We start from the raw sequence: 19,344 nt of genomic DNA on the forward strand, positions 1-19,344 counted from the left end.
TCCCGAGCAGCGGCAGCGGCTCCTCCCCGCTACTGCCCACCGACGTGCTGAGCCTGGACGAGGACGAGGACGACCTGGAGGTGTTCAGTAAGGTGAGGGCGCGTCCCGGCAAAGTTCCAGGGCGACTCCGGGAGTTGCCACCATTGCATCCGCGGCCCTCTGGGGTGTGCTCGGCCTCCGTTTGGGCCGAGGCTCCGGAGTAGAGGCCGAGAATGTCTCCTCTCCCCCCCCCCACTCTGCACCCCTCCCCCGGACCCCGCCCGGGCCATTGTCCCCTGGGCACCTCGGGTCTGCGTTGCCGCGGGGCCCGAAACCGCAGCCGCTCCCTCCTCTGCACTTTGACCTTTCGCTTGGCACAGCTCAGTCTCGGAGGAGTCTGGAAAGTTTGGATTGATTTTTTTTTCTTTTTATTCCTTCTCTGACACAGACTCCAACCGACAGCCCCCCCCCACTCCCCACCTTCACCCCCAAATTGGAAGGCGGGATTGAGGACTGGCCACTCCTCCCTGCCTTGCGCTCCCCTGCCAGTTTCTTTCCAGGCACTGCCAGTCTCCAACTCTGGGAGTACAGAGACATTGTTTTTGATTGTGTGGATGTGGATGTGGATGGGACAGTTTGGATCTCCAACTGGATCTCGAACCCAGTGGAAGCGAGGTGCCAGGAAAAGTGTCCTGGACTAGGGACAAAACAGAATCTCCTGCCTGGCAGACTTCAGTTCTCTCCATGGGCAGTAGCCAGCTTTAATTCCCCCCCACTCCCTTCCTTTTCCTCTGCACGTGTGAAGCCAGGGGCTCCCCCTAGTTTCTATTCTAGTTGGAGGAAAACTGACTTGGGAGGGGGTGTTGGTTAGGGGTAGACTTTTGGTGCGTGTGGATTGGGTAGCTGTAGTTTCTTCGAGGTTTCGGGGGGAAAAAGAAAAAGAAACTTGTCTCGTGGAGCCATGTGTCTAGAGGTTGCTGCTCTTAGAACTTGAGTTTCAGATCAGAGCATTGGTGTTAATTAATCACTAAGACCATAAATGTTGTCTGGTGAAGTGAAAGTACCGAATCTGTTTAACCACTGTCTATTCTGGAAGAGCCTGGAGAAGTTAGTGAACCAGCACATGCTCAACTCCCAACAAGTACATACAAACCAGTTCCCCGTTGCCCTCTTAGGCTTAAAGGTGGTCCTCTTACTGTCAGAAACTTTTTTTTTTTCTTTTCAGCCACTTTCCAATACATCTTTATTCCTAGAAGTCTTCCTGAAGTGAATGAGCAAGAAAGTTTGCTCAGTGCCAGGAAACCACCAGTAGAACTCAATGTATGCTGGGGGTGGGGGGTGGGGAGGGAGGTGGAAGAGTGTGTCTCACAACTTTGAGTCCTAAACTTCTCTATTTATTTTAATTGTAAGACCATGAAATGCTTTCATGTGTAGTTTTATAAGGTGAACAAGATCTTCTTATTGTTCACAACTGTTTTATGTTCAGGTCAAGAATGATTGACAATTAGTATACACATACATATGCACATACCTACATATATATATACATATATACACACATACATATTTTGTTCTCTTTTTTGTTAGTCATGGGCATGAACTAAGAACTGAGGCACTGTCTCTTAGTTTTGTTTGTTTGTTTTTGTTTTTGCTTAAGGCTAGCACTCTACCCCTAAGAGCCACAACACTTCTGGTTTTATGTTTCTGGTGGTTAATTGGAGATAAGACTCTCTTGGACTTTCCTGCCCCAGGCTAGCTTTGAACCTTAGTCCTCAGATCTCAGACTCCTGAGTAGGATTACAGGTGTGAGCCACTGGTGCCCAGCTCTCCTCTTTTTTTATATCACCTTTTAAGACTGTGAATGTATTCGTTTATAGTTATACACTGAGATTCCAACATGGGGCAGAAATGTGCATCACGCTCCGGTGTAATTGCTTAAACCAGTCCAGTGGTCTTTCCTCAGTTTCTGTCTGGCTCTGTGGTCGGAGGGAGGTGACACTGAGTTGCTGGAGTTCTAGATATTCTAAGTGGGAAGGAAATAACCAATCATACTCACAAGTGTTTCTGAGTAAGAATTTCTGGCCTGTTGCCTTAGGCTGTCTCAGATGAAGGCATCTCCATGGTTACTATCATTTGTTGAGATTTCTTTTCTCAGAGTATTCTTTTCCTTATAAAGGGAGCTTTCCAATCGGTATGAGCTTTGGGTTTACAGACTTGTACTGGATGTTGACCTCAAGTTAAGAATCATACTTCTGTAGAAATCCTAACGTAAGGTTATCGTGTCTTAGTGGTGAAAGTCCAAAAAGAACACCGGACAGTTTTTAAATGTATCCACCAAATTATCTTTCAGTGAGTTGAAAGTTTCTATTAACCATAGTTAGACAAGCAAATGTAAGCAAGTGAGTAAAAAGTATCAACCATTAGTCCTCGTTAGACAAGGAAAATTAAGGAAGTCTATGTGACTTTTTCTACTACTCCCTTCTTAGCCCGCTTTTTTCTCAAACTCGGCTGGTATCCAGCCTAACCTCGGATAATGTCTGCCAGTTAGGTAGGAAACATTCTGCCACCTCCCTGAAGTACTGAATGATTATATTCACATTTATGGTTACCTTATTCCGTTAGATGGTTTGTGATCATATAGTTGGTGCCCCTTCAAGAAACGTTTTAAAGAATAAAACTTGGACTTACTAGCATTTCCTTTTCTACCCACAGCACGTGGCAGACACACATCATTGAGTAAGTTGCTTCACTGAGTAGTATTTGAAAAAAAATTCAAGATTGTTCTCTTGCTAATCTAGGTGGCAAGATAGGCAAGAAACTATAAATGACAATAAAAATCAACAGGGATAGAAAATACAACAAAGTGGTGTTTTGAGTTTACAAATAATGCAATGATGAGAAAATGTAGCTAAGTCCGAAGAGACCACAGGGAATGTAGAGAATAGTGATTTAAAAGAATAAAAATAGATGTTCCCAGAAGAATATAACCAGTGTTACAAAATAAATTTTTAAAAAGGAAAAAAAAACTATATTAAAACTAAGGCAAAATGTGCCTGAGTTTGCAAAAAAAAATTAACTAGAGGAAAAAGGGCTAATTTCACTATCTTTAAAAGAAAAAGAAAAAAAACACTTCCTTTTTTGGGGGAAAATCATCTCCGACCATATGACCAACTTTTTTTTTTTTTGCCAGTCTTGAGGCTCGAACTCAGGGCCTCGGCACTGTCCCTGATTCTCTTTGTGCTCAAAGATAGAGCTCTACCACTTGAGCTACAGTACTACTTCCAGTTTTTTCTGAATAGTTTATTGAAGGTAAGAGTCTCATGGACTCAAAGTCAAGCTGGCTTTGAACCACAATCCTCAGTTCTCAGCCTCCTGAGTAGGTAGGATTACAGGCATGAGACACCAGCACCCAGCTCCAGTTTTATTTTTATTAAACATGAATATTTAGAAGAAACAGCAATGTATGCAAACAGATCACAAGCTCTGAAAAGTGTATTTAGTACTCAGTAAAAAATAATTGTTAAAAGAAAAAAGAATAATTGTTATTTTGGACTCTTTAAAAGTGTTTAAGAGCACTGAAGGTATGGCTCAGTAGTAGAGCAGCGGACTAACAAGGTAGAGGACCTAAAGCCAACCCCCATTTCTGCCCCAAAAAAGGTTTTCAGCACCATAAGTAAGATCTATAATTATTGGTATCATTGAAGATATCAACAAATGTACAAATGTAATCATCCTACCATGACTTGAACACTCATGGGATGCAGATGGATGCCCCAAATTAGAGCAAGATATAGATATTTATTTATATTATATATTAAATATATATTCAATAAATAATAAACAGAGCTGGGTGTCAGTGGCTCATGAGTAGCCAGGACACCAGCTATTCAAGAATCTAACATGTAAGGATCTGGTTTGGAAAGTCTATGAGACCCTTATCTCCAATTAACCACTGAAAAGCCAGAATTGGAGCTGTGGCTAGAATAGTAGACCTCCAGACTTGATCACAATAGCTCAGGGACAGTGCTAGACCCTGAGTTCAAGCCCTAGGACTGGCACACACATGCATGCACGCACGCACACACACACACACACACACACACATTTACACACACACAAAGAAATAAAAGGATATGCTGAAATGTGTAGACCAATAGGCTTTTCAATCTCTGATAAATCCATAAAGGAAAGAATAAATAATAAATCACCTTCTTCTTTCTCTTCCTCCTCATCCTTTTCTTCTTCCTCCTCAATTGGAAAATCTCACAGACTTTGCTGCTTGGGCTGGCTTTGAACCACAATCCTCAGGTCTCAGCTTTCTAAGTAGTAGCTAGGATTATAAACATGAGCCACTATGCCTGGCATTTACTTATTTATTTATTTAATATGTATGTGTTTTGGTTATCAATGATTAGAAAAAAAGCTGTGATCAATAGATTATAGCATGATTTATAAGAATAATGGAAAAGATAACTTTATGGTGAAATATAGGAACTGACATGTTTGAGAAGAGTTTTGAAAGAATAACTCATTTTTATAGAAGAGGTTATTTATATTTATATTTATAGAAGAGGTTATAGTTACTAACACATCCAGCTTTCACCTTACAATAATGAAATTACCTGCTAAACAAAACAAAACATTTTAGTTAGCTCGTGCTCTAGAGGTTCACAGTCTGGTGCTAGTAACAGTTCAGCTCTGGCAAGGGCTTATGGTGTATGACAACACTGTTATGAAGTGGTGAGTAGGTGTGTTTTCATTGCCAAACAGGAAGCCAGAGAGAGATTGGGAGACACTGGGCCTTTTGCTCTGTAACAACCCTCTTGTAAGAATGAAGTCAAGGTCCCATGATAATTTCCTTAGTCTCTTCCAATGGTTTATGTGTCCAGTGTTTTAAGAACTTCCCACTACCCACTAGATCCTTTCTTTTGAAGATTTTACTACCTCCTAACATTAACACATGGAGGACAAAACTCCTAATGCATGAACTCTAGAGAACAAACTCAAATTATATCCAAATCATACCAGTGGAACTTAATTGTACTAGTCAACAATTCGATCAAATATTAGAAGTCATGTCCTAATTTGTTCTCATTTGTCTACTCAGTCTTTAGTTTCTGTTGTATGCCTATATCACCGGCATTGCCCTTGAAAAAAAAGCGGAATTGTGTCTAATAGTTTCAATGAGATTTTAATGGAGAAAAATCCATGAGATCCTGATCTCCAGTTAACTACTAAAAAGCCAGAAGGGTCATAGGAAGGGTTAAGGATCTGATAAGGGTTTATTGAGGGGGTTAGAGAGTTTGAGTAACAGAAAATCTTTGACATTCCTAGCTCTAAAGTGACAGAGAGAAGTGGAGCTGGAGAAGGGACCATGGACAGGACAGTTAGAGAGGTTGCTAGTGCTAGCCATGTAGAGGGGACAGAGCAGGGCACCAAGCTCTTCTCCACCTGTCCTTGGATCTCTTGTTTATTCTTCCTGCTGGGTAAGCCACTTAAGGTGATGTTATCTGTAGTGGTCAGTCTCCTGGGACACTATAGAAGAGTGGAGGGCTAAAGGTAAAAATAAACAGTGACTAGCTTAGAAACAAAAAATGGGGGATTGCTTTGCAGAAAGATGCTCACATGGATGCCATCCATTCCTCATTCATTCCATATGCTCCTCCACAACACAGCATGACCTGCTACCTCCTATGGATAGATAGATCCTATCCATGGGATCCAGGCTCCTCTCCTTTAATCTGAGGATCGTGACTGTTTGGAACAATGAGTTACAGCTTCCAAGCTTGCAGCTTCCAAGAGGAGATCTAGCAAGGGAGTGCAGTATTCCCTTTGCCAGTGCGACACTGTGTTTATGGAAGCTGTCCTATGAGAAAGGCAACCTAAAGCTTTCCAGCAGGGAAAGTACAGTGTAGCAGACCATGGTCTCAGCTGAAGCACCAGCACAATGTAGCCTTGAGTGCCTTACCTGACTGGCTCTATATGTCTTCAGTCTCTAGCAGCCAACAAGCAGCCAGTCAGCCAGTGAGTCTTTTTGTTGGAGGTTTTCCATATATCGGAACAAAACCAAGCCATTTTTGCCACGTGCTACTGGCATTCCAGACCCCATAAAGCATAGAAAACTATAAAACAATAAGGTTGTTTTATTCTGCTAAGTTTGGGGAAGGTTTACAATAGTAGCTATGACCACAGCTAGTAGTCCGCAGAACATAAGCGGCATTTCAACTTTTTTAATAATTGAGTATACTGGGCTTGGAAGCAAACTATGGAATTTAACTGAGATAAATGTTTACTTCTGAAGAAAACCATTGGTTATTGTAAGTAAAAATATAACCCAGCTTAGTGGTTAGGAGTAGAGACACTAGGGTACATTGCCTCTATTTGGAATCCTGGCTCCACTGATGATAGCTTTGTCTCATTGGGGAAATGTTTAATGACAGGGTCTGGGATTTATCATTGGTCAGGCCTCACATGAAGACCAAAACCAATAGTGAAACTTAGGTGACTTAGGCACATGTTCCCCATTTCCTTAAGGCCTGTGCAGATTCTGCCTTAGCATCTTTTACTAAACAGAGAGAGAAACAGAGACAGAGACAGAGAAAGAGACACAGAGAACAGAGGAGCAAGCAGTAAAATAAAAGAGGGCTGATCAGGGCTATTTATATTCCACCCACTGGAAATTCCACTCTCTTGCTGTCTTTATGTTAAGTATTCTTTTATATTCCTTCTTGAGGGAAGTTTAAAAAAAAAAGATCAAAATCCTCAAGTTCTTTTTCAGAGTTAGCTTGTGGGAACAATGATGAAATTAATAAGGAAACTTCAGAATAAGCCCGAGAAGCCCTTTATGGAGGGCTGTTTGTGTGGAAGCGTTCTTGCTTGTGGTTTCCAGTCTCTGAAAGATCAGTTTTCATAAATGATAACATTATTGCAACCGAGGAAATACTTTATTTTCAAGGTCACATTTAGCATTAAGGATACCAAACTCTGAACTGCTCATGCCACCTCTGAAGCTCCATTTTATCTTTAGAATTTTAATTAACTAATTAAATAGTTGGGTTTTTTTTATGGTACTAGAAAATCTAGGGCCTTGTACAAGCTAGGCAATCACTCTACCACTGAGCTACCCTTCTAACCTTAGTCTTGGCATTTCCAGAAGGGAGTTAGGTGATGGTCAATGTAGAAATGGTAAGAAAATGTTACCTTATTGATTCTTTGGATTGCTATTTGAGTTGGGGTCAGAGACGCTGTCTGGGCTAAGCTGGATCCATCAGCATAGCTAGAAGCAATCATTTATTCTTCATGAAGAGGAATATACACACAGATTTTACTGATGGTATGTATGGTTTGGTTATCCTGATCTGTGAAGAAAATCTGGTGAAGGTTCAAAGTGTCTTACCTTGAAAAACTTTTTAGTTAACATTTTTAACAACTCTTTTTGATGAACTATTATAAAGTAGGTAGTTTAAATGTTTGCAGACACATGGGGTGAAGCTTAGACCACTCGGTCAAAAGAATATGAATGTGGAGAAGACCCCAGTGTGGCAGAATACACCATTAATACCAGCACTTGGGAATCTGAGACAGGAGAATCACTGAGAATCACATAACAAGTCCTTGTCTCAAAACAGAAACAGACACCTACTCCTCCCAAAGCAGATTTATGGAGAAAACATTCAGTTTAAAGGAAGAATTTTCTGGTGGGAATTTCCAAAATGTAAACAATTTGGCGAGTGTATGTACTTGTGGATTCTGTCACTAAATGTGTTCTAGGCCAGCTGGATAACTCCTGTCCCAGGGGAGTGGAGGGTGTGACAATTGACCTGTAACACGCCTACTAAGAGGGTGTTCCAACGGAATTCTGACTTCACTAAATTTAGCTGTATGAGCAGTGGAAAGTCTTAATCAGTGGTCCTCCTTGTCCATCCAACTATATTCCACCATTTACCAGTTACTCATATTTCTTTCCAAGCCCATTATCTTTCCTCCATAGTCTTGTGCTAATCATCGCACGGTTTCTCAGGGATCCAAGGTGAAATCCTTAGTGCTTAATCTTCTGCTTCTCCCACAAACAGACTGACTGACTCACTCACTCACTGCCCGTGGCTCTCATGGCTGTGAGTTGTTCCTATTAGTTTTGCCAGTCATTTTTTAAAAAAATTAATTTCCTTTATTGTTATGATAGAAGTGATGTGCACAGGGATTATAATTACATGAGTCAGGTAATGAGTGCATTTCCTTTTGTACAGTGTCTTCTGTTCCCTCTCTCTTTCCCATTCCCTCCCTCCCGTCTCCACCCACACTTCTGCAGTTCACATTCATCCGTGTCCAATGAGCTCCACTGCTGTACTTTTTTTCACCATTGTCCTCTTGAGTTCTGTGAGTTTTGCCATTCTTGATCTCTGTGATCAGTGCCTTCTTTCTGTCCCCCTGAGTAATTATGTAGTTACCTCTGAGAAGGCTTGACACAGCCTGGCAGTCTTCACTCTCCTCATCTTCTGCCTGCCTCTGGTCTATCCCAAGCTGGCCATGTGGTCACATTTTTGTTCAAGGCCTCTTGGTGACCAGGCCCTCGCTCTTCTCTCTCACTACCCTCATCCCCAGAGCCTCACCTCCTAGACTATGTCCTGTGAATAGGGTGTCACTTGGGAGCTGGCTACAAATGTAGACTCTTCGGACCTACTCCAGAATTAATGAATCAGAATCTGTCTTTGGTTTCTTGGTGGCTGATTGGTTTTTACCTTATGATTGGAAAAACACTGTTTTGGAAGCACTAGGTTGGTCTGTTTGCTACCACATGACTTACTGTGTATTTTTCTGCTTCTTTGTAATTTATTGTTGGATCAACATAACAACTTCCTTCTGTTATTTATGGCACAGAGCAAGACTATCTTTTCACTAAGGATCTTCTCTACAGTACTGTTTTAAGTGTTATAATACTTAATACATCACCTTATAAATAGATACTTATTTTCTGTAAAACCTCCATGGCTTATCTATTTCCAACTGGTTAAGCCCTTTGAAGGAAGGAGAGTAGAAACACTACTCATTTAATATTTAGCTTACATATTTAGAATGTGTTTAGAATGACTTGGCCCCTGAATTTTTTTTTTAAGATTTATAGACCTATTTATTGTGGTAATTTGCCACTGATCTGATTTCAGTAAATTCAGTTTGTATCAGATTGGCTTTTTCTATCAGAATATTAAATAAACAGAATTAAAACAAATTAGTTTTAATCATAGAGAGTAATGTTACTGTTGGATGACCCAGAGCTATGTTAAGCCTCAATCCTGGACAAAATCTCCTGTTTATAGTATATTAGAGGAAACAAACACAAAGCACATGAAACACAGTAGAATTACTCAGGAACCTCCATTTACTTTGAAAAATGAATCATCTTAAGTTATTAGCATCTGGCTGGGGGGCTTAGTAACAGGCCATGAAAACCAATTCTGGTAGGAAAGGTGTAAGTATACATAGTTCAGAATAGATCTAAAGGCCAGAGGTATAATCACAGAAAAAGACAGGTAAAGGGCAAGCAGAAACAACAGTGTTTTTGTTGTTGTTTGTGGAAATTCATTGGGAAAATAATGAGAAGACCTTTAAAAAGCTTGTGTCTAAAATTAACATACTCCATTGGGTTTTAAGTATTGAGATTTTATCCTTGATGATATATTCTCTCTCTCTTTTTCTCTGTGTGTATCTATCTATCTATCTATCTATCTATCTATCTATCTATCTGTATTAGTGCTGTTACTTGGGTCTTGAACTCATCATCAAGCTCTTGCTTGGTTTTTTCACTTAAAGCTGATGCTCTACCATTTGAGTTATACCTCCACTTCCTGCCTTTTGGCTGGTTAGTTGGAGATAAGAGTCTCGGGGACTTTTCTGCCAACTAGCTTTGAACTATGTTTCTCAGATCTCAGTCTCCTGAGCAGTGAAGATTGCAGGTGTGAGCCCCCAGTGCCAGGCTTTCTAGCACATCCTTTGAACTGACAGCATGCTACAGGTTTACAAGTGTCCGATGTGATTCAGAAGAGCACAGATTCAATAGCAATGCAGTTTCAGTGTTCAAATTCATTTGATTTATGTGCTAATTATTATTTGGGTATCATACTTTTCTCAAAAGCTATAACACAAAAATTAAAGATCAGCTAGCCACCTTATGAATGAATATTGAAGGATTTCCTTGCACACAAACAGTAAATTACATGAGCAAAGGCCTTTGTTTTGAACTAAATACTTGATTAGCTTTGACAGGGTACATATTAATCATGCCAGATAACCAGTTTGACTGCCCCAGTGATGTAAAAAGGCTCAATGACAACTATTAGCAAGCACTGGCATAAAAATCATTAAAACATACTAAAAGCAAATTAAGACATATAGTTACTTTTATAGTGCTTTTTTTTTCTTTTGTCAGTTGTGGGGCTTGAACTCTAGGCCTGGGTGCTGTCCCTCAGCTCAAAGCTAGTGCTCTACTACTTGAACCACAGCACCACTTCCTGTTTTTCTGCTTATGTGGTGCTGAGGGATCAAACCCAGGGCCTCAGGCATGTGAGGCTAGCACTCTACCACCAAGCCACCTTCCCAGCCCTGAGGAATGCTTTTTAACAAAAAGTTTTCCTCCCTTATTTTTTTCTTTTTAAAATGCCTTGAGATATATTTTTCATACCATAACATTCACCCATTTTTGGATGATTTTTTTTAAGTCAGTTTCACTGATTGTGTAATGATTACTATACACTAGTTATAGTTCATTGTCATCTGTCCTGGAAGACCTATTGCGGACAGTGAGCTCTATTTTCACTCCCTGCCATAGAGATCCATCTGTCTGCCATTTCTATCTCTGCTGCTTTCTCATCCTGCTAGTTGATATAAATAAAAGCAGATAAAATACTGCCTTTTGTGCCGGGCCTCTTTCATTTAGCATTTTATTTTGAAAAATGCTCATGTACCAGCAAACACACACACACACAGCACACATATGCTTCTTGTTTATTTGTTTTGATTCTTTTGAGACAGGCTAGCTTCCCATTCCCAGTTTTCCTTGCCTTTGCCTGCCCAGTGCTGTAATACCTCAAGTAGCACAATGCTTTTGACGTTCATATTTGTGGTAATTTATTTATTTTTCCATTTGAGAGACAACATCACACTGTGCGGCTTTGATTGGCCTTGCATCTTCTTGCCTCTGCCTCCCAAATGAGTTCTAGGGCTATAGGCATGTACTACCGTGCCCAACGTTGTAATTCTTATATTTTTTAATAAAAGAAGTTTTAAAAGGGAAAACAGTCTCATGGTTTAAAATGTAATAGGAAGTACAGAAAGTCAGTTTAGAATCTGAATAGATGCCTTATTATATCTGATGAAGAACACATGACAAATTCTTAATAGATGCATCATCAAAATTGGAAAAAGCATCCCTAATTGTTTCTTTTGTACTAATCTAATAAGTGTGTTTTCAAAAATTGATTTGAGCACTGAATAGTGACTCCATTAGTCTTCTAAAAGCCCAACAGCTTTAAGATCTCAGTAGATCTTCACGTCTAGCTCTGGTAGAGGTGTGTCTCTTGCTTATCTGAATGTTGCTGCTGCAGCTGAACTATGATTCTGCGTCAGGGTTGGAAACTGCTCTGTGAGTCAACTTCATTTTAGGATCCAGACCACAGGAGGGGCCTCTAACAGAAACACATCATTTTTTGCCCAGGGAAAAGAAGATGTGTTCTGGAGAAAACAAGCTAGGGCTCCCTAATGTCAAATCTTCTGTCTAGCTTCGTGCGGTTGCTCAAAGCATGACACTGGTCAAACCTTTGCAAGTAAGAATTAGTTTTCTTCTACAAGGAGGCACTGGAAACTAGCCAGGAGGATGAATTATCTCTCAATAAGGAGCACCAAAACTTTTAAGAGTAGCAAATATGAAAAGACAATCACCACTAGGTAAGAAACTGAGTTCAGGAGAGAGAAGAGAGACTGAATTAGTTACGATTTATAACCTCTAATTGACTATTGTTCATTAATCATGTAAGAGCTGAGCATGGTGTTTTATGCCTGTGATCCTAGTCATTTGGGAGGCTGAGAGATCATGAAGTTTGTAATGTGAGGCCAGTCTAGGCCAAAGAGTTCTTGAGATTTCTTCTCAACCAATAGCTAGATGCAGTGGTGCATGTTCGTTATCCCCCCTGTGTGGGAGGATGAAAATGTGAGGATCACAGTTTCAGCCCAACCTGAGACCAAAAAAAAAAAAAATTCACAAGATTCCATCTCATTGGTAAAAGATGGGTGTGGTGGTGCATGCTTGTTATCCTAGTTACAGTAGGAATGTAAATGAGAAGGATTGAAGGTCAGCTAGTCTCAAGCAAAAAAAGTGATATTCTATCTCAAAATCAGAGCAAAAGCAAAAAACGATATTCCATGTCAAAAACAACCAGAGCAAGAAAGGCTGCAGGCATGGCTTCAGCAGTAGAATGCTTACCTGGTAAACATTCAACCAAAAATGATGACAGCGTCTGAATAAGACTATGCAGATACTTAGCAGATTTTGGCGATGCAACAATTTTTTGCTTTTGGATTTTAAGGTTCAACAGTCATTATTTTCCCCTCGGTCTTTTAAACTCCTGAAATTGTGACCCAATAAGTGCTAAAGTTGAAGGTTGGCAATTCCTTCATGAAATCCTTTGTTCCAGCCATTCATTTCATTTCTGCCCCCCTGATCATTTTAACCCCTTTTCTGCCATGGGTCTTATTTCTCTCTGACTGTACTTTTCACCTCCTCGTTTTACACAGCTTTCTCTCACACTTCCATGCAGCCTTTCTGACAATCCTTACACGTATTCTTCCTGATCGCTGCCTTCATTCTTTAGCCCAACAAGGATTCAGTTTCTCAGGAACTTCTTTATCAAAAACCTTGTTTTTTCCTTTTCCTTTTGCTTTCTCAAGACAAGATCTCCCTGTGTAACCTAGGCTGGTCTTTTTATTCATGATCCTCCTGCCTCAGCCTCCCCAGAGCTGGAATTATAGGTGTATACAACCATACCCTGTTGAAAGTTTTCATCAGGAATGAACTATCTTGTTTATCTAGGCATTTCATTGTTTATTGCTTAGACTGCACTCTCACCCAACTAAAAGTATGAACTTCATGAGAGCGGGAATCTTGCCAGTTTTGCCCACTGTGCCTGAGACAGGGCTGCTGTTCAGAGACTATTTATTAAATGAAATACTACAGTGGGTGCTTTTTTTATGGGCATATGCTTGTGGTCGTGTTTGAGATTTTATTCTAGAAACTAAGAGATGAGAGATTGGGGGAGAATTACTAACACCTCTCTGTCACAAATTAATTTAACTGTAAAATCTGGATGATAATGATAAAATCATGGTTCCTTCTACCAGGCTGTTAACAGGATTAAATAAACCACTGCATCTGTATGTTGCTAGGGCAACATTTCAGGCACAATTGCAGTGTGTAGGATTCTTGCTTTCGTTTCATATAATCATCCTCTTTGAATTTGAAGTGAGATCTTAGAAGATCAAAATTTGATTTCTGTCTTTATGGAGGGTGTGTTTGGATAGTTTAAATGGTGCTAGATAAACAACTACTTAGTTCAGTATGGAGAGGAGAGCAGTGCCTTCCAGAGTCAGAAGAGGCTCCTGGGAGATGGAATTTAGGACACAGGGTACTTTTAACTTGGAATAATTACAGCACATCTTTCAGTTATTGCTAAATATGATACCAATATTCTGACGCATTTTTATTGTGTTTGCTTTATTTGTTTTGTAGTGGGACATGAACTCAGAGCCTTATGATCGCTAGGCAGGCACTCTACTGCTGAGCCATTTTCTCGGCCCAATATTATTTCTTAAATGCCCTGGTTTGTGTTAATTTCCTCTTTAAACAACTCACTGCAGGTAGTATCTGCCAGGCAGTCTAGAATTACTAGTGGATGAGGGTATTTGATGAGTCTATTTTAATTGGCTATTGATTTTTCTGATCTATGTATGAGCATCTATTAAGTCCCTTCCAAAATGCTCTGTAAATTTGTTGCTTCTCTGTAGTCTAGCCCTTCCCTGGGGGAACATGTCTAAGACCACGTTTTTTGTTCACAGGAGTAGTGTTATTTGTACAGAAGTCCAGGTTCCATTTTAGCCACACCCATGGAGGGCAGGGGCAGCTACTTGTGTTTAGAATCCATTTCCCCTGAGCTTCTGAGTGGAGTCTGCCCCATGTCCTGTCCTGAGGACCCGCCTCTGGTCCCTTCAGAAGTTCCCCTAGGGAGTATTTTTCCTGCTCATTCTGCTTTTGATTATTCATCAATGAATCCACACCTGCCAGTTGGCCTATGCTGTTTGCTATGTCCATCCAGTACCCCAGACTTGCTTTAATGCATTTCTAGGAGATCTTTGATATCATCTGTAGGTAGAACCCTCAGGGCTTTGAGGAGTATCTTTGACCTCCTGTGATGTGACTTACTTCAAGGCCCATGTGTGAACTGCACCAGTATGGTTGAGCACACACTCAGCGAGGGCTCCTCTGGCATTTCAGTTGTAGCATTTTATTTGGCCTCTGAGTGTCCTCGCTTATATGCTGTTCACCTGTCTTCATAGAGGTGGATAGAAATTGAAAAGCCTTTTTTGAAAAGCCTTTAACAGAAATGCAAAGGCTTTAAAAAACGATACTGTACTATGTGAATTCCTTTCTGATTTATTTACCCTCTCAGGTGTGGTGAGTCTTGGCTGTGTTGTTGCATGAGGATGTGGACACTTCTCATTGCAATTTTGTACATGCACTCTTGTATGTACACTGCGGTGTGTGGGTCCTTTTCCATTTTATACCTGTATTTCTTTAAGTTTTGTGAATTTTATGCTGCATACTAATCACGGCCATCTATTCTTGCTTTGGAATGGTATTTCATTTCATAAGAAACTCAGACAAAAATGAATTCAGTTCTAACTCCCAGGGATTAATTTATGGGTCGGTAGTTAGCTCTAATCATGGTTTCTTTACTTTGCCTGTTTCCTCACAAAAATGGAGAGGAAAAGGAGGAGCTATTCATGATTATTGATGTCAAGTTACAGGGAAGGGAAATGTACTTTAAAGACATGAGGTAAGGTTTACAAAACCTAAGCCATAGAAAACCTTTAGACACCGTGTACAGCACATTTACTTTTCACCCTCTCCTAGTCCTTTGTGATCCTATTGATTGTAAGTGACAGATCCCACCTCAGAGCAGTGGAATGACTTCACCAAGTACACATAGCTGGGAGCCATAAGCATGGACTTGTAAACATTTAGATAAATAAACCTGAATAAAGGTTGGTTTTGCCAGGCTACTGAGACTTTTGCTTTTGACATACCATACCTTCATCTGTTTCTGTGGCTGTCCTAAAATACCGGAGTCTTACTCATTTATAAAAAGAACAGAGGTTTGTTTCTACTTAGGATCCCAAAGGCTAAAGGCCCAAGATCAGGAAGCTTCATCTAAAGAGGCCCTTGTGTTGCTTCAGCTTCTGTTGGGAGAGGGAGGAGCACTGAGGCACAAGTAGGAGAGCAGTAGGGACACTCTGTCACAGCCTACTCTTGAGAGAGATAAGCTAATCCTGTGAGGATTACACTAATCCATGCATTGGGGCAGCACCCCCAGGACCTTAAAATTTTCTGTGATCCAAGGTGGAATATGACCTTTTTAGAAAAAGGTTACAAGTGAGAAATTGAACGTCACGGAGGTAAAGATGCCACTGCTTCTCCATGTCTTTACGCAGAGGCACTTAAATGTCAACCTGAGTTTTGATTTTAAAAAAATAAATAAATAAAAGCATAGTCAGACTTCAGCATGACATTATTTCTTCAGAAGTGAAAACGGTAGGCAATAAAATCATATGAAAAATTTCTTCGGTCAGTGTACCACTGTAGTGTGTCTAAAATTGGATGAGCTACACATAGATTCAAGGTAATTACTGTTAGAAAATTCCAAAAATAAACAAGAAATGGAAGAAGGGATAAGTAAGTAAGTATATATGCAAGCATGTGTATACTACTTAGTGATAGATCTTATGTCACACAAGATTGGAGTGGTGGCTCAGGCCTGTAATCCTAGCTACTCAGGAGGCTGAGATCTGAGGATTGTTGTTCAAAGCCAGCCCAGGCAGGAGAGGCTGTGAAACTCTGATCTCCAATCAACTACCAGAAAACAGGAAGTGGCTCTGTGGCTTAAGTGGCAGAGAGCTTGCCTTGAGCTGAAGAGCTGAGGGACAGCATCCAGACCCAGGGTTCCAGCCTGGGAGTGTTATGTAGACAATGGCTTGCTTGGTGCTGGCTCCCAATCTCTCCACCCAATCGTATTTGCAACTTGTGTTCCACAGCCCTTTCTCACTTATTATTACCATTATTATTATAAGCAGGCAAATTGGAAGGCTGTGTAAACCAAAGCACAGCTGGTAGGTCTAAATTTAGGCCTAGCAGGATGAGTAGCTCCTCCAACTCCTTCCACTCTTTAAGTGGGGTTTTTAAACCAGATGACTCTTGGTGTGCGAGCTTCTTGTGTAATCAGCAGTTTTATTTACATGGCCTTTTCATGCCAGGATTTTGATTTCTCACACTTCTCACATTGATTTTTTTATTTCTTTCTCCCTGTACTTGTAAAAGGAAAATAGCTATTTGTGCACAGATGGTAGCTGAAATGTAGCATTATCAGAATAATTCACACTGTGTTTATGAGATGTAACATTTATATATTTATATTGATGAGGAGCGTTTTACTAAGGGGTATGATGGAAGGACATCTTTAAAGAGGTGATATTTCACCTTTTAACTGATTTCTTTTGATGTTTATCTCCTGAGCATTCAATTACTGACAAGCACTCAGTTGTTTTAAATTCCAGTGAGGCATGTTACCTGTTTCAGTAGGAGCATTTTGAAACCATCTCATAGCCTGGAAGAAAGAAGGCAGATCCTTTCCCCACAAGTTACCAGAGTTGATGATTATCCTGTAATAAAACAAATGAGTGGATCAAAGATGAAATATTATAATCATGTAGACCCCCTTCCTTCTACCCATACCTCCCTGTTCAACATTTTTCTTGGATGTTTGTTTATTTATTTGTTTTGTGTCTTCTTTTGTGTGTGTGTGTGTGCCAGTACTGGGGTTTAGACTCAGGGCCTGGCCACTGGTCCCTGAGCTTTTTCACTCAAGGCTAACACTTGACCCACACAGCTCCACTTCTGGATTTTGGTGGTAATTGGGAAAAAAAACCTTACAGACTTTCCTGCCCAGGCTGGCTTCAAGCTTTGGTCTTCAGGTCTCAATCTGTTGAGTATCTATGATTACAGGTGTGAGCTACCAGCACCAGTTCATGTTCCATGTTCCACTTTTTATTGTGTACAACCCTACTGTCTTAGTTTTCCAGGGTTACTGTATCACTGAAAGGACATCTTACATATCAAACATTTGACATTGTCCCCCAGTTCATGAGGCTTGAAGCCCATGGTCAAAGGTCAGCAAGGCTTCTTCCTTCTCTGAACTATAAGGGGAGGATCTGCTCTGGGCTTCTTAATTTGGTTTATAGAAAGTCTTTTGTGTTTAGATTATCCTTTCAGTATACATGTTTCTATGTTCAAATTTCCCCCTTTAACAAAGATATCAGTTATGTTAAATTAGAGAACTTTTTTGGGGCTTGAACTCGGGGCCTGGGCACTGTCCTTGAGCCTGTTTGTGTTCAAGGCTAGCATTCTACCACTTCAGCCACAGCACAACTTCCGGCTTATTTGGAGTAGTTTATTGGAAATAGGAATCTCACAGACTCTCCTGCCCTGGCAGGTTTCAAAGGGAGATCCTCAGATCTTAGCCTATTGAGGACCTAGGATTACAGGTATATACCACACACACCCAGCTGGGATTATTTTAATGACCTCATTTTAACACAGTGATGTAACACAAAGTCTATTTCTAGAAATAAAGTCATATATAAAGGTACTAGGCGGTAGAATTTCAACTTGAATTTGGAGCTGGGTAAGAGGAGAGAAACAATTGCATCTGTAGCAAATGTGTTTAATGAAACAAGAGTAACAACCGGTGCAGTGAACTTGCACTTAATTTGTAAATGGTTTTGCCAGTAAATTACAAGATACTATACCTGCAGCATCTACAGGTTTGTTTCAGTAGTTATGGAAGTAACTTCCTTCCAGTGAAAGAATTGCTTTCAGTTGAAGGACCACAGACAGTGACACATTGGGCTTCCTGCTCTGTTGTGTTCATTCAGATCTCAGCCTGAAACCACCACAATGTTTGCTTGGCTGTGTGTTTGTGCTTTTTCACCTTGTTTGTTATAGGAATGGTATATTAAATGTGACTCAAGAAGCAGAAGTTTTGGTTGTGCGAATATTTTCTTCTTTGCTATAATCTGTTGAACAAAAAAAAAGAAAAAGACATGCTTTCTTTGTTTAAAAGACTGTATCCAAATGTTGAGAAAGAAGGAAATGGAGACAGAGATGGTGGAGGTTTGTTTAGAAAGAACAAATTTTAATGATCCATTGCTCTTGAAAAGCATCAATCACAAAAAGGTTAAATGGAGTTATTTTTTGGTTAATTGCTTCTTTGGATCTTCTCAGACACTTTTTTTCTTTTGTTCCTTTGTTATTCATGTCCAAATGTAAATCTTCTAAGTATTGTCAGTGTATTTTCTTTCCTTTTCTTGGAGTGAATCTAAAACACTTTGGATAGTCAGTTTTATTGAGGTTTTAAGAACATTTTTGAGTGATTCACGGTAATTTAAATCCTTCTCCTGAAATCTTGGATGTTGCTAAATTTCAGCCTGCAATTTTCTTCCTTTTGCTAGATATCCAAGCATATTTTTATGACACTGCACTGTACTCATTGGAATTGTGAGCCTTAGCAAATTAATGCCGATCTTTCCCACTCTACAAAAGGGTGCATTTTAAGCAGAGGAAATGGAATGCTAAATTATGTAGGAGGTTGCAGAAGTGGGCTGTGGTAAACGGAGGTGAGGACAGAGGATGCCAGAGCGCAGGGTGGTGTGCAAAGTCAGTGTGATTTAAAGTACGTTTGCCCATCAGACTTAAGTTCGTTGGTTTAGAAAAAGTATTGTTTATAGGAAATGGTATCTGAGATGTTGTTGTTGTTGTTGTTATACTGTTGATTGCATACTTATTTCAAAGCTCTAAATTCTATTCATGGCTAAATAGTATTATTTATCTAGTATCCCATTGTTTATTTGGACCATTTCATATTCATTGGATTCTGAAATACTTGGAAATTTTTCTTTTAATTGTGCAGCCTTGCTCAGTAAAGAAAAAAATAATAAGGTACTCCAAGTCAAACAACTCATTAACATAGCATCATAGTACTCAGTACTCTC

General features: G+C 40.1%; 1 protein-coding gene across 1 annotated transcript in view; it reads left to right on the forward strand.

Moving 5' to 3' along the window:
* The first annotated feature begins 6 nt into the window (after positions 1–6).
* Snx7 (sorting nexin 7) overlaps positions 7–19,344 on the forward strand; it is a 74,986-nt gene continuing 55,648 nt past the window's right edge. Inside the window, exon 1 of the mRNA XM_013036038.1 lies at positions 7–92. The gene's annotated coding sequence lies outside the window, so the exon portion shown is untranslated. The remainder of the gene's footprint in view (positions 93–19,344) is intronic.

This window comes from Dipodomys ordii, unplaced genomic scaffold (assembly GCF_000151885.1).
Source record: "Dipodomys ordii isolate 6190 unplaced genomic scaffold, Dord_2.0 Scaffold242, whole genome shotgun sequence".
In the NCBI taxonomy this organism is placed as follows: Eukaryota; Metazoa; Chordata; class Mammalia; order Rodentia; family Heteromyidae; genus Dipodomys; species Dipodomys ordii.